We start from the raw sequence: 12714 nt of genomic DNA on the forward strand, positions 1-12714 counted from the left end.
AATGGCGGAACAGGCCCGAGAAGCTGAATGGCCTCCTCCTGTTCCTAATCTTCCCGTATTACCATGTGCACTCTCAGCGGGAACAATTCTCCCTCCAGAGTAGGAATTTAAAAAAAAAGTCCAAAATAGTTGATTCCATTACAACAACTGCCTTTTTATGATTCACCCTCAAATTACAATGATGCAATTTACTCTTATATTAGGTATGAGTACACTGTAAAGAAAGGACAGGGCACATCTCAATCAAACACAGCGGGCCTCTTTCATTGCTCCATTCAATTTATAACATGCACGAGCCAGTTTGTGTCCGCACCATCAAAAGAACGATGATTATATTTTCATTGTGGTTTAAGGGAGGTTTCAGAAAGAAGAGTGACCTCACAGGGAGCTGCAGAATGTAGAGGAAATGTCACTGACTATTTTCAAAGAAATTGGGAGACACCAATTCAAAAAGTCAATGTGTAGTATTTACAAATCTGCACCATTCATGGGATTTTCCATTTGTATTTGTGGCGTTATTTGTCTAACGCTGTTTATATTTGGCTAATTTTTCATGAATTCTTCAGCATGCAGGAAGCAAAACTCCAAGATGTTTGTGAGATGGTGGTGTAAGCATTGGCGCAGGCCCCAGGGATTTGCAAACAAACATTTTGTGGACTTCTGTGTTTTAAGATTTTTTTTCTGCTGAAAGAAAACTGCAGCCCGTTTGAAAAGTGGGTGTGGCCCAGGTGTGTGTAATGGACAAGGGATTCCAACCAGACCCCTAGGCCAATTAAGGGAAATGTCTGAGTGGACAGAGTTTCTCTGGGAACACAATGAGCCAGGAAGGGCAATGCATACGGTAATTGGCAGGAGATGGACAAATGTAAGGAATCTTACAACACCAGGTTATAGTCCAACAGTTTTTGCTGGTATAACCTGGTGTTATAAGATTCCTTACATTTGTCCACCCCAGTCCATCACCGGCATCTCCACATCATGGCAGGAGACGGAGACACCATTGTTAATCAATGTTAAACCACTTAACCCCGGACCGGGTACAAAGTGAAACTCACTATCAACCATTACCACCATTGCCTCGATGAGGTAACCCTGAAGGGCGGGAAACCAAACAAAGGAGGGCCATCAAAATCCCACACTGGTTGGAAACAAAAGGACATCACTGTAAGATTACTGACTACACAAAAACAGCAGGCCGCAAAAACAGCACCGCAGGAAAAGGAACGTTTATGGTGCAAATAAGTTTGGAACTTTGGGGGGTATAAGAGGAGGCAGTTTTGGGACTTTTCTCTCTCTTGCTTCCTCGCCTGCTCTCGTCTTCGCTTGTCCTCACCTTCACAACAAAAACCGAGCACCGCCTGGGGCAGAGAGAAGAAACCACCACGAGAAGCAGAGCCTCGCTCTTCAACTGTATGGACAAACCTCAAACTGAGACTTGAATACAGCGTCGGCGGTACGGAACCAGGAGACACGTTTTCTACAATGGGGAAGCAGCGAGAAAGTCAAGGGACAATCGGGGTGAGCATTGTCCAAGTCCACATCCTTAAGACCACCGGTATTGTGTGAAGGGGTGTTGTGTGTTCCCAACCAAGCTATAGGGGTTTAGTGGGTGGGGTATAGTGTATACTCTACTCTGGGTAGTGACCTAGTTTACTGTATTGTCTTATGCCACCGTTTCTTTTGATATATTGAAGACGGCAATGTTTGTTAACCTTAATAAACACTTGTAAGGACTTGCACAACACCAGGTTATAGTGGAGATCCTCTCCACTGTGAGCCGGCCGTTTGTGGTGTCGATAGTAGCCATGATGTGGAGATGCCGGTGATGGACTGGGGTGGACAAATGTAAGGTGTTGTGCAAGTCCTTACATTTGTCCACCCCAGTCCATCACCGGCATCTCCACATCATTAATAAACACTGTACGATTGAGTCCGAAAAACTTGTCCGTGAGTCAGTTCTGTTCACCATAATTCCCATCGTCTAGAACTGTGTAAGGGGGGAGGTAATTCGAACCACCAAGGCAAACCACTTACAGTGGCATGAGTTTGAGAGTCAGATCTTAGGGCAGGATCTGTTCCCATCGGGTTTACACCAACTAAATTTCAGGTTCTGGGTGGGTGGGGCCATTTCTTCTGCCCGCCCCCTAACCAGTGTGCACATGCAAATGAGATGGACGGCATAAGATGGGGGTCATCGTTTCCGCCCCCACTAGACCTAGGAGATCAAATTGGTCTTGAGCAGCAGAGAATAACGGGCTATAGCAGATCCGCGGCCATTTTACACCCCGCCTGATCTATCGAATCGGCGGCCATTTTACACCCCGCCTGATCTATCGAATCGGTGGCCATTTTACACCCCGCCTGATCTATCGAATCGGTGGCCATTTTACACCCTACCTGATTCTCTTTTCCATAGAAGCCATTGAAGAAGAAAATTTGGCGGGGTGTAAAATGGCTGCCAATTCACCATCGCCCGTTTTGTGCCACTGCCCAGGACCAATTTCACCCCCATAATTTCTGCCAGTGTAACTTAAGAGCAGATAAAATTGGTGTAACCATGTCATGAGCAGATCGCCGAACAGAATGTGATCCATTTAATGGTGCTCACTGCCTGGATAACCTTTGCCCATATCTCAGGTTTGACTCTATGTTTTTTTGCTTTGGGAGCTACTAACCTAACCTAGCTCCCAACCTAAAGCAAGGGATAACATGGAGCCAAGTGGCTTTCCTTCTGGGATTCCCTGTTTTTAATCTTGCTGGAGAAGGGGAAGAGAAGGGAACAAAGGTGGATGAGACAACATCAAAGGAGAATGAGGCCAACACATTATTACAGCCACATTAAGTCGACAGGCCCCAGAGTTCTTATGAGGGACTGAGTGAGAAGCTGTGACTATATCATCTTGCAATCTCGAAGGAAGCCCTGAATGAACTATGAACTTATGGATCGGGGTGGGGGGGTGTCATGTGGGGGGTGCAGAGGGTCCCCGAATGTTCTTGGCGCCCAGGGCCCCAAAAAATTCTTAATCCAGCTCTGATGGGGATGACTCCTGGGCCATTCAGTTCAATCCTTTGCTCGTTTCACCAAAGTTTAAGGGCAATAGATAGCCCCTACATTGTACAGCAGGCTCCCACTGTGAACCAATTGCAGCCAATGCAAAGCAAACTTTTAAATCGTTCCCAAGTAGACCATTGGACTTTCCGATAGTTTCGATAACTTCCTTTCAAAGCTTCTTAACGCGAGCAGAGTGTCAGCTCCTCACTAAATGAAGTATTTAACTCGCATTGGAATGTCAGTGAAATGTTGTCATTATTTGGTATTTGGTTACAGGATGTGGGCGTCACTGGCAAGGCCGCCATTTATTGCCCATCCCTAGTTGCCGTCAGAAGGTGGTGGTTGGCCTTCTTCTTGTGGTGATGATGCTCCCAGGATGGAACTCTGTGCCTCCATTTAACTTGGTTGTGTTGGCTCCATAATGCTTTAAGCAGATGTTTTTCTTTGTAGTATAACAGTTTCATGAGACTATGATATCATTTAGAGCTCTAACAGATGCACAGCATCCATTAGTCTGATTTAAGTGTGGGTGCATAGTGTAGTGACTAATAATCCAAAGAATGTGAATTCAAATCCCACCATGGCAGTTTGAGAAATTAAACTTGTAGAATCATAGAATCTTACAATACAGAAGGAGGCCATTCGGCTCATTATGCCTGTGCTAGCTCTTTGAAAGACCTATCCAATTAGTCCCACTTCCCTGCTCTTTCCCCATAGCCCTGAAAACGTTTCCTTTTTAAGTATATATCCAATTTCTTTTTGAAAGTTCCAATTGAATCTGCTTCCACCAGCCTTTCAGGCAGTGAATTCCAGATCAGAACAACTTGTTGCATAAAAATATTTTTCCTCATCTCCCCCTTGGTTCTTTTGCCAATTATCTGAAATCTGTGTCCTCTGGTTACCGACACTCCTGCCAGTGGAAACAGTTTTTCCCTATCTACTCTGTCAAAACCTGTCATAATTTTGTACATCTCTATTAAATCTCCCATTAACCTTCTCTGCTCTAAGGAGAACGATCCCAGCTTCTCGAGTCTCTCCAGATAACTCAGTTAAAAAAAAAAATCAAGAAATAAAAAGGGGGGTATCAGTAAAAGTGACCATGAAGCTGTCGGATTGTTGTAAAAACCCAACTGCTTCACTAATGTCCTCTAGGGAAGGAAACCAGCCGTCCTTACCCGGTCTGGCCTATATGGGACTCCAGTCCCACACCGATGCCCTCTGAAGTGCCCTAGAGAGCCACTCAGTTATAACAAAATCACTACAAACATTAACAAGAAGTGGACTGCAGCAGGTCAAGTAGAAGGCCCACCACCACCTTCTCAGGGCAACTAGGGATGGGCATTAAATGCCGGCCTTGCCAGCGATGCCCACATCCCGAGAATGAATTTTTAAAAAGCAACTTAATTATCAGCAATAGCACTACTGGACAAAGAGAGGGCCATTTTAATTTTGGGTGATGGTGTAAAAATGGGCGATATTGAATTAGTTGTCCGTTATACATCAGGCCTGATTATCCTTTCCATTAATGGTGGGGTGTATAATGGGAGACCAAATGACCCCCGGAGAGCAGAACATGCTTGTCTAGACTTGGGAAAGTTCTTTCCCATGTTGCAAGCCTCAACAACTAGATGTCTTTAATGTTCAGAATCTATAAGCTTGAGAGGATATAGTTTTTCATGACATTCAGAAGGCTATGAGGGGCCCCTACTGGCCAGTTTTAGTAGTGCTCCAAATTAGCCAACACTGGACAAATAAACTGCAGGGAAACCCCGTTTGCTGTCTCCGCTCCTGCCTCAGCCCATCTGCTGCTGAAACCCTCATCCAAGCTTTTGTTGTCACCCGACTCTGCTATTCCAATGCAATCCTGGCCAGCCTCCCATCTCCCACCCTCTGTAAACTTCAGCTCATCCAAAACTCTGCTGCCCGTATCCTAATTCGGACCAAGTCCCGTTCACCCATCACCCCTGTGCTCGCTGACCTACATTGGCGCCCAGTCCGGGAACGCCTCGATTTTAAAATTCTCATCCTCGTGTTCCAATCCCTCCCTATTTCTGTAATCTCCTCCAGCCCTACAACCCTCCGAGGACTCAGTGTTCCTCCAACTCTGGCCTCCAATTTCCTTAGTCCCACCATTGGTGGCCGTGCCCTCAGCTGCCTAGGCCCTAAGCTTTGGAATTCCCTGCCTTAAACCTCTCTACCTCTCTCTTAAGATGCTCTTAAAACCTACCCCTTTGACCAAGCTTTTGGTCACCTGTCCTAATATCTCCTTATGTAGCTTGCTATCAAATTTTGTCTGATTACGCTCCTGTGAAGCTCCTTGGGACATTTTACTACGTTAAAGGCGCTATATAAATGCAAGTTGTTGTTGTTTACACGCCTAAATGGGGTTTACGCCACACTTCCGGTGAAGTAACGTTGGCGGAACGGAGCCATCTCCGAGGAATTTCCTGGGCCAAAGCCACAGATATTGCTCCCGATATAGAGGCTCACTCAACAGGAGGGCAGACTGGAGATTAATGGTCGTGAATCGGGTAATGCCGCCCTCTGGGCCCAGTCTCTGATCTCCTCTCCCTTTGGACAAAGCTCCTCACCGGAGGCAGAGTCCTCCAATTTCGGAGCTCAGGCACTGATGGAAATTCTTTAATTACAGACTGCGTTGTCTTAAAGCAATGGACCCCAACTATATTACCATAAACCCCAACTTTAATCGTGTTTAGATCTTTTTTTCCCGTTTTGTCCCCTCCTGTAGTACAGTTCCAAAGGTGCTGGTAGCCCTCTGGTACCTTGTCCAAGTGGCTACTTTTCATGTGTGAGCCCAGTGAATGGTAGCATGCTATTCGACTGCAAGGGACATTAGAGATAATCTCAATCCTGTTCCTATCAACATGCCTACACTTTTGAAGCAAGGGTCATTGGATAGTGACCGAGATAGAAAGCCTGGTAGGTATTTTGCCGCTCCCTAGCCCTGGGATGCTCGAGTCAATTCTAGACTTCCTACTCCCGCCCTGACTGAGACCAACTAATTCAAACATGGGGCTTCCTGCTCTCTTAGGCTCAGTACCACAATGGACAATGTTTTTACCAGCTGAAGGAGCATCCCTGCTTTTCCTTTTAAAAGCAAAAACAATTTTTACAAGGAGCAGCAATATTTCTTGTGAAAGGGGCCAGAAAGTATTCTCCAAGACATTAATAGGTGGTGGCCTTGGCTCAGTTGGTAGTACTTCAAGGGTTAAGTTATGAGGAGAGATTACACAAATTGGGGTTGTATTCTCTAGAGTTTCGAAGGTTAAGGGGTGATCTGATCGAAGTTTATAAGATATTAAGGGGAACAGATAGGGTGGATAGAGAGAAACTATTTCCGCTGGTTGGGGATTTTAGGAGTAGGGGGCACAGTCTAAAAATTAGAGCCAGACCTTTCAGGAGCGAGATTAGAAAACATTTCTACACACAAAGGGTTGTAGAAGTTTGGAACTCTCTTCCGCAAACGGCAATTGATACTAGCTCAATTGCTAAATTTAAATGTGAGATCGATAGCTTTTTGGCAACCAAAGGTATTAAGTGATATGGGCCAAAGGCAGGGATATGGAGTTAGATCACTGATCAGCCATGATCTTATCAAATGGCGGAGCAGGCACGAGGGGCTGAATGGCCTACTCCTGTTCCTATGTTCCTACTCTAGCCTCTGTGTCAGAAGGTCATAGGTTCAAGCCCCACTTCAGAGACTTGAGCCCATAATCCAGGCTGACACTCCAGTGCAGTACTGAGGGAGTGCTGCACTGTCGGAGGTGTCGTTTTTCGGATGAGACGTTAAACCGAGGTCCCGTCTGCCCACTCAGGTGGATGTAAAAGATCCCATGGCATTATTCGAAGAAGAGATGGGGAGTTCTCCCGGTGTCCTGGACAATATTTATCCCTCAATCAAGATCACTAAAACAGGTTATCTGGTCATTATCTTGTGGGATCTTGCTGTGCGCAAATTGGCTGCCCCGTTTCCTACATTATAACAGTGACTACACTTCAAAAGTATTTCATTGGCTGTAAAGTGCTTTGGGATGTCCTGAGGTTGTGAAAGGCACTATATAAATGCAAGTTTCTTTCTTTTCACGGACCGGGGGACGGTTATGTAAGGGGGGAGGGGGGAGCCGAATGTTCCTGGTGCCCGAGGGTCCCAAGATTTCTTCCTGCGGCTTTGATTACACCCCCACAGATACAGCAATTCTAACACCGTGCTCACCTATAATCTCTAACCTGTAATCTCTTGGTATGTGCTAAATATAACGGGGTAGAATTTCCCCTTGGGGGTTCTCCCGATCTCCTGCCATAACTTCAGCGGAAACCTTGGAGAAACAGCGTAAACAGCTGTTCAAACCGTTGCCACCAATCCTCCACCACATTTACATGTAAGGTGACACTCTTCCTGCACTACCTCAGTAACAAGTGTTTCACTGTTTGGGCAATAACATTTTTAAAGGGGCACTGTCTCCGTTAAGTATTGAGCAAACCTTTGTTTTGTTTGGGGTCACCATAACGTGCAAACGGTGTGACACCGCATTTCAATATGGTTCATGGCATCTTGCTTGTTTACATACAATTGTAAAAAGGTTTGTCAAATAATCATGTTAATCATTTAGAAGTGTAAGGTTGTTTGGTATTGCTTTGAATTTGATAAAATTCCATAACCTGATCATTTAATAAATTTGATATATTTAATAATGAGCCTGGTCACAGGGTTTTGTCAGTGACATTTGTTTTAATTCACTTTGTTTGCACTCTTCCAGTCGTATGAGCTGATACAGTTCTACTCCCGATAGTTCAAAGTCACTGTTAGTCCTAAAAAAAAGCTTTGAATTATCCAACAATTTCAATTAGATAACGTAAACAACGCAGCAGATTGGAAATTTAAAGCTGCAAAACGTCGAATTTTCAGGTAATTTAATTGGGGCAATGTTGAACTGTGTGGACTGTAGTTAAGTAAATTGCTCCACCTGGTGGAACAATTGAGAATTACTTCCAACGGTTCTCAAAAGAACGAACTTGCATTTAGAGAGTGCCTTTCAATATCTTCAGGATGTCCCAAAGCACTTCATAGCCAATGAGTTTGAGATATAGTCACTGTGGTAAATGTGGCAGTCAATTCATACACAGCGAGTTCCCACAAACAGCAGATGACACGAGTGACCAGATAATCTGCTTTTGGTGGTGTTGGTTTTATATAGAAATTACAACATTGAAACACATCATTCAGCCCAAGCAGTCCATGTTGCTGTTATCCTCCACACGAAAAATCGTCCTAATCCCGTGTACCCACCCTGTTCCCGTGTCCCTTTATCCCCTTTCCTTCAACCACTTATCTAACTTATTCCTAAATGTTGACATAGTCTGCTTCAATCACCAACTCTGATAGTGCAGTCTACAACTCTCAGTGCGAAAAAGTTTCTCCTGCTCTCTGCCTTAAATCTCTTATATTTAATCTAATATCTATGTCCCCTTGTTCTATGCCCCTTAATTACTAGAAAAAGTCTGGGGTAGAGTTTCCACTTTGGGCGCAATCGGGAAATTGCGGCCAAAATGCGCTTGAAATTGGGCTGGTTAGGTTCGAGGTCAAGTTTCCACTGAAATGCATTTGCATAATCACAAACGTTAAAATCTTCCATGAACCAGTGCAATCGGGCAGCGTAATAGAGCGTAATTGTTTTTTAAAAAATTTCCATTGAAAAATATTCATTGATGTATTTGAGAGTGATAACCTGGTGCAGCTTTATTAATACAGCTGAAAATGGGTTAATCACAAAAAAAAGCATTTTCAATAAGATTGTTCTGTCCTCCGCCTGTGAGTAACCTGATTTAAAATCACTGAAAATATCTTGGAGAAAACTATACTGAACCATTTAATAGTTTAATTGGTGTATATTAGTCAGTTTCTTAGTAAATTAAATATTTTTTGATATGAAAATACTTTTAAAATGTGCTTTCTGTTTCCTGTGGGCCTAAGAGAATGGGTGCAATTTGAAGAGCCTTCCCGAACCAGCTCAATTGGTGGAAACTCGCCATGTCGACCTGGGGGCGTGGCCAGTTTTATGGGCGGGGTCTGGTCCAGTGAATTGAATCTTGAACAAGCGTAAAAGCTCACGGAAAACCCAAATGTAAGTGGTTTTGGCCATAACTTACTTACGTTTAAAATTCCCCGACCTTTTGCGCTGGTTCGGTCCATCCGCCCGGCTTGCGCTAATATAACTAACGGAAACAAGGGAAACACGACCCCTTAGTTTCTATCTACTCTGTCCTATCCCTTCATAATTTTGAACACCTCTGTTAAATCACCCCTAATCTCCTCTGTTCTAATGAAAACAGCTCCAATTTTTCAAGTGAACCGGGCTGCTCCAAGATGCATGCCAGCCACATATATGTGTATCCCATGACATTCTCACAGCGTGTCAGGGGATTCCAGTGGTTCCAGGATATAGTCCCCACTGCATCGTCGGTCGTGCCATTGCGATTTACCTGCTCTGCACGGTGGACGGCAAAACCATCAGATTGAAGCTGCCCGAAGTCTCCATCAGCTGTTCGCACTGTTAACAACCACGGGAGGCAGCCGGAAAGTGCAGACTTCGAGCATCTGATTGAAGCTGCCTTGAAGATCTGATTTTGCCTGAAATCAGCAGAGCTTTTAACTCAGTCAGTACTGAACTGCACAAAATAGCCAGTGTGCTTAATACGTTTTAAGCAGCACCTTTGTAATTGATACCCATAGTGATGACAAACGGTTAGCACCATTTACATGGTATAGGCAGATGCCCTTGATAAGCGAGGATGGTGTAAGTGGTGGGGACTGTACTTTGAGGGTACAGCACCATCTAGTGGTCGCAGCCTGCAACTACAATATCACTGAGATCTGTTTACATAGAAATTCCCATTATAACAGCTCAGTGTTAAATATTGACATTAAAAAGTGTGACCAAAAAGTGTGACAACTGAAATTGAAGTATTTGGACAAGAGATGCCTACAAGCACAAGATCTTTTAATAAAATATGTGAGTGCATCTTGCATTTAATATGTTACACTTAAAAGTAACACACATGTCACAGTTGCATATTTGGCTTAAATACGTTATATTTGACCCAGCGACGATGAAGGAACGGCGATATATTTCCAAGTCGGGATGGTGTGTGACTTGGAGGGGAATGTGCAGGTGGTGTTGTTCCCATGTACCTGCTGCTCTTGTCCTTCTAGGTGGTAGAGGTCGTGGGTTTGGGAGGTGCTGTCGAAGAAGCCTTGGCGAGTTGCTGCAGTGCATCCTGTGGATGGTACACACTGCAGCCACTGTGCGCCGGTGGTGAAGGGAGTGAATGTTTAGGGTGGTGGATGGGGTGCCAATCAAGAGGGCTGCTTTGTCCTGGACGGTGTTGAGCTTCTTGAATGTTGTTGGAGCTGCACTCATCCAGGCAAGTGGAGAGTATTCCATCATATTCCTGACTTGTGCCTTGTAGATGGTGGAAAGGCTTTGGGGAGTCAGGAGGTGGAGTCACTCACCACAGAATACCCAGCCTCTGGCCTGCTCTTGTAGCCACACTATTTATATGGCTGGTCCAGTTAAGTTTCTGGTCATTGGTGACCCCCAGGATGTTGATGGTGGGGGATTCGGTGATGGCAATGCCATTGAATGTCAAGGGGAGGTGGTTAGACTCTCTCTTGTTGGAGATGGACATTGCCTGGCACTTTTCTGGTACAAATGTTACTTGCCACTTATGAGCCCAAGCCTGGATGTTGTCCAGGTTTTGTTGCATGCGGGCACGGACTGCTTCATTATCTGAGGGGTTGCGAATGGAACTGAACACTGTGCAATCATCAGCGAACATCCCCATTTCTGACCTTATGATGGAGGGAAGGTCATTGATAAAGCAGCTGAAGATGGTTGGGCCTAGGACACTGCCCTGAGGAACTCCTGCAGCAATGTCCTGGGGCTGAGATGATTGGCCTCCAACAACCACTACCATCTTCCTTTGTGATGTGGAGATGCCGGTGATGGACTGGGGTGGACAAATGTACGAAGTCGCACAACTCCAGGTTATAGTCCAACAGCTTTATTTGAAATCACAAGCTTTCGGAGCTTTGCTCCTTCATCAGGTGAAGTGAAGAGTTGCATAAAGGCACAGCATATATAGTCGGAGAACAATGCCTGGCGGTTACAGATAATCTTTCTAACTGCCCTTTATCGCACCTCGGCAGAGAGATAATCACAGCAATCAAAGGAGTGAATGGTGTTCAAACAGGTTAGTCAGGGAAACATTACATCCAAGAATACTGAGGTGGGGTCACAAGGGTCAAATCAGAAAGACAGAGAGAGAGAGAGAGAGACCAGAAAGACAGAGAGAGAGAGTGACTAGTTGTATTAAAAACAGATAACTTTTTTTTGCTGGAAATCGAAGCAGGTCCGGCCGCATCTGTGTATGGAGAACAAGCCAACTACGACTTGAGTCTGGATGGCTCTACGTCAGGTGGGGTTACATGTAGCGTGACATGAACCCAAGATCCCAGTTGAGGCCGTCCTCATGGGTGCGGAACTTGGCTATCAATTTCTGCTCGACGATTTTGCGTTGTCGTGTGTCTCGAAGGCCGCCTTGGAGAACGCTTACCCAAAGATCGTAGGCTGAATGTCCTTGACGGCTGAAGTGTTCCCCGACTGGGAGGGAACCCTCCTGTCTGGCGATTGTTGCGCGGTGTCCATTCATCCGTTGTCGCAGTGTCTGCATGGTCTCGCCAATGTACCATGCTCCGGGGCATCCTTTCCTGCAACGTATGAGGTAGACAACGTTGGCCGAGTCACAGGAGTATGAACCATGTAGCTGGTGGGTGGTGTCCTCTCATGTGATGGTGGTGTCTGTGTTGATGATCTGGCATGTCTTGCAGAGGTTACCGTGGCAGGGTTGTGTGGTGTCGTGGACGCTGTTCTCCTGAAAGCTGGGTAATTTGCTGTGAACGATGGTCTGTTTGAGGTTAGATGGCTGTTTGAAGGCGAGTAGTGGAGGCGTGGGGATGGCCTTAGCGAGGTGTTCGTCGTCATCGATGACATGTTGAAGGCTACGAAGAACATGGCTGAACCTGACTAACCTGTTTGAACACCATTCACTCCTTTGATTGCTGTGATTATCTCTCTGCCGAGGTGTGATAAAGGGCAGTTAGAAAGATTATCTGTAATCACCACGCATTGTTCTCTGACTATATATGCTGTGCCTTTATGCAACTCTTCACTTCACCTGATGAAGGAGCAAAGCTCCGAAAGCTTGTGATTTCAAATAAAGCTGTTGGACTATAACCTGGTGTTGTGCGACTCCTTACATCTTCCTTTGTGCTAGGTATGACTCCAGCCACTGGAGAGTTTTCCCCCAGATTCCCATTGACTTCAATTATACTAGGGCTCCTTGGTGCCACACTCGGTCAAATGCTGCCTTGATGTCAAGGGCAGTCACTCTCACCTCACCTCTGACCTTGATAATCAGGTGGAAAACTCAGGGATTTTGAAACAACTGCCAATCTACAGCCAAAATTCCATCAGCCTTTAATTAACCCCAGGATATGGCTGCTTACAGCAATTACACGCTGCGGCTTAAAGAGACAGATCACTTTAGCAGCAAAATAATATGTTGTGCTTTACATGGTATAA

The sequence above is a fragment of the Heptranchias perlo genome, chromosome 11 (genome assembly GCF_035084215.1).
Source record: "Heptranchias perlo isolate sHepPer1 chromosome 11, sHepPer1.hap1, whole genome shotgun sequence".
Classification (NCBI taxonomy): domain Eukaryota; kingdom Metazoa; phylum Chordata; class Chondrichthyes; order Hexanchiformes; family Hexanchidae; genus Heptranchias; species Heptranchias perlo.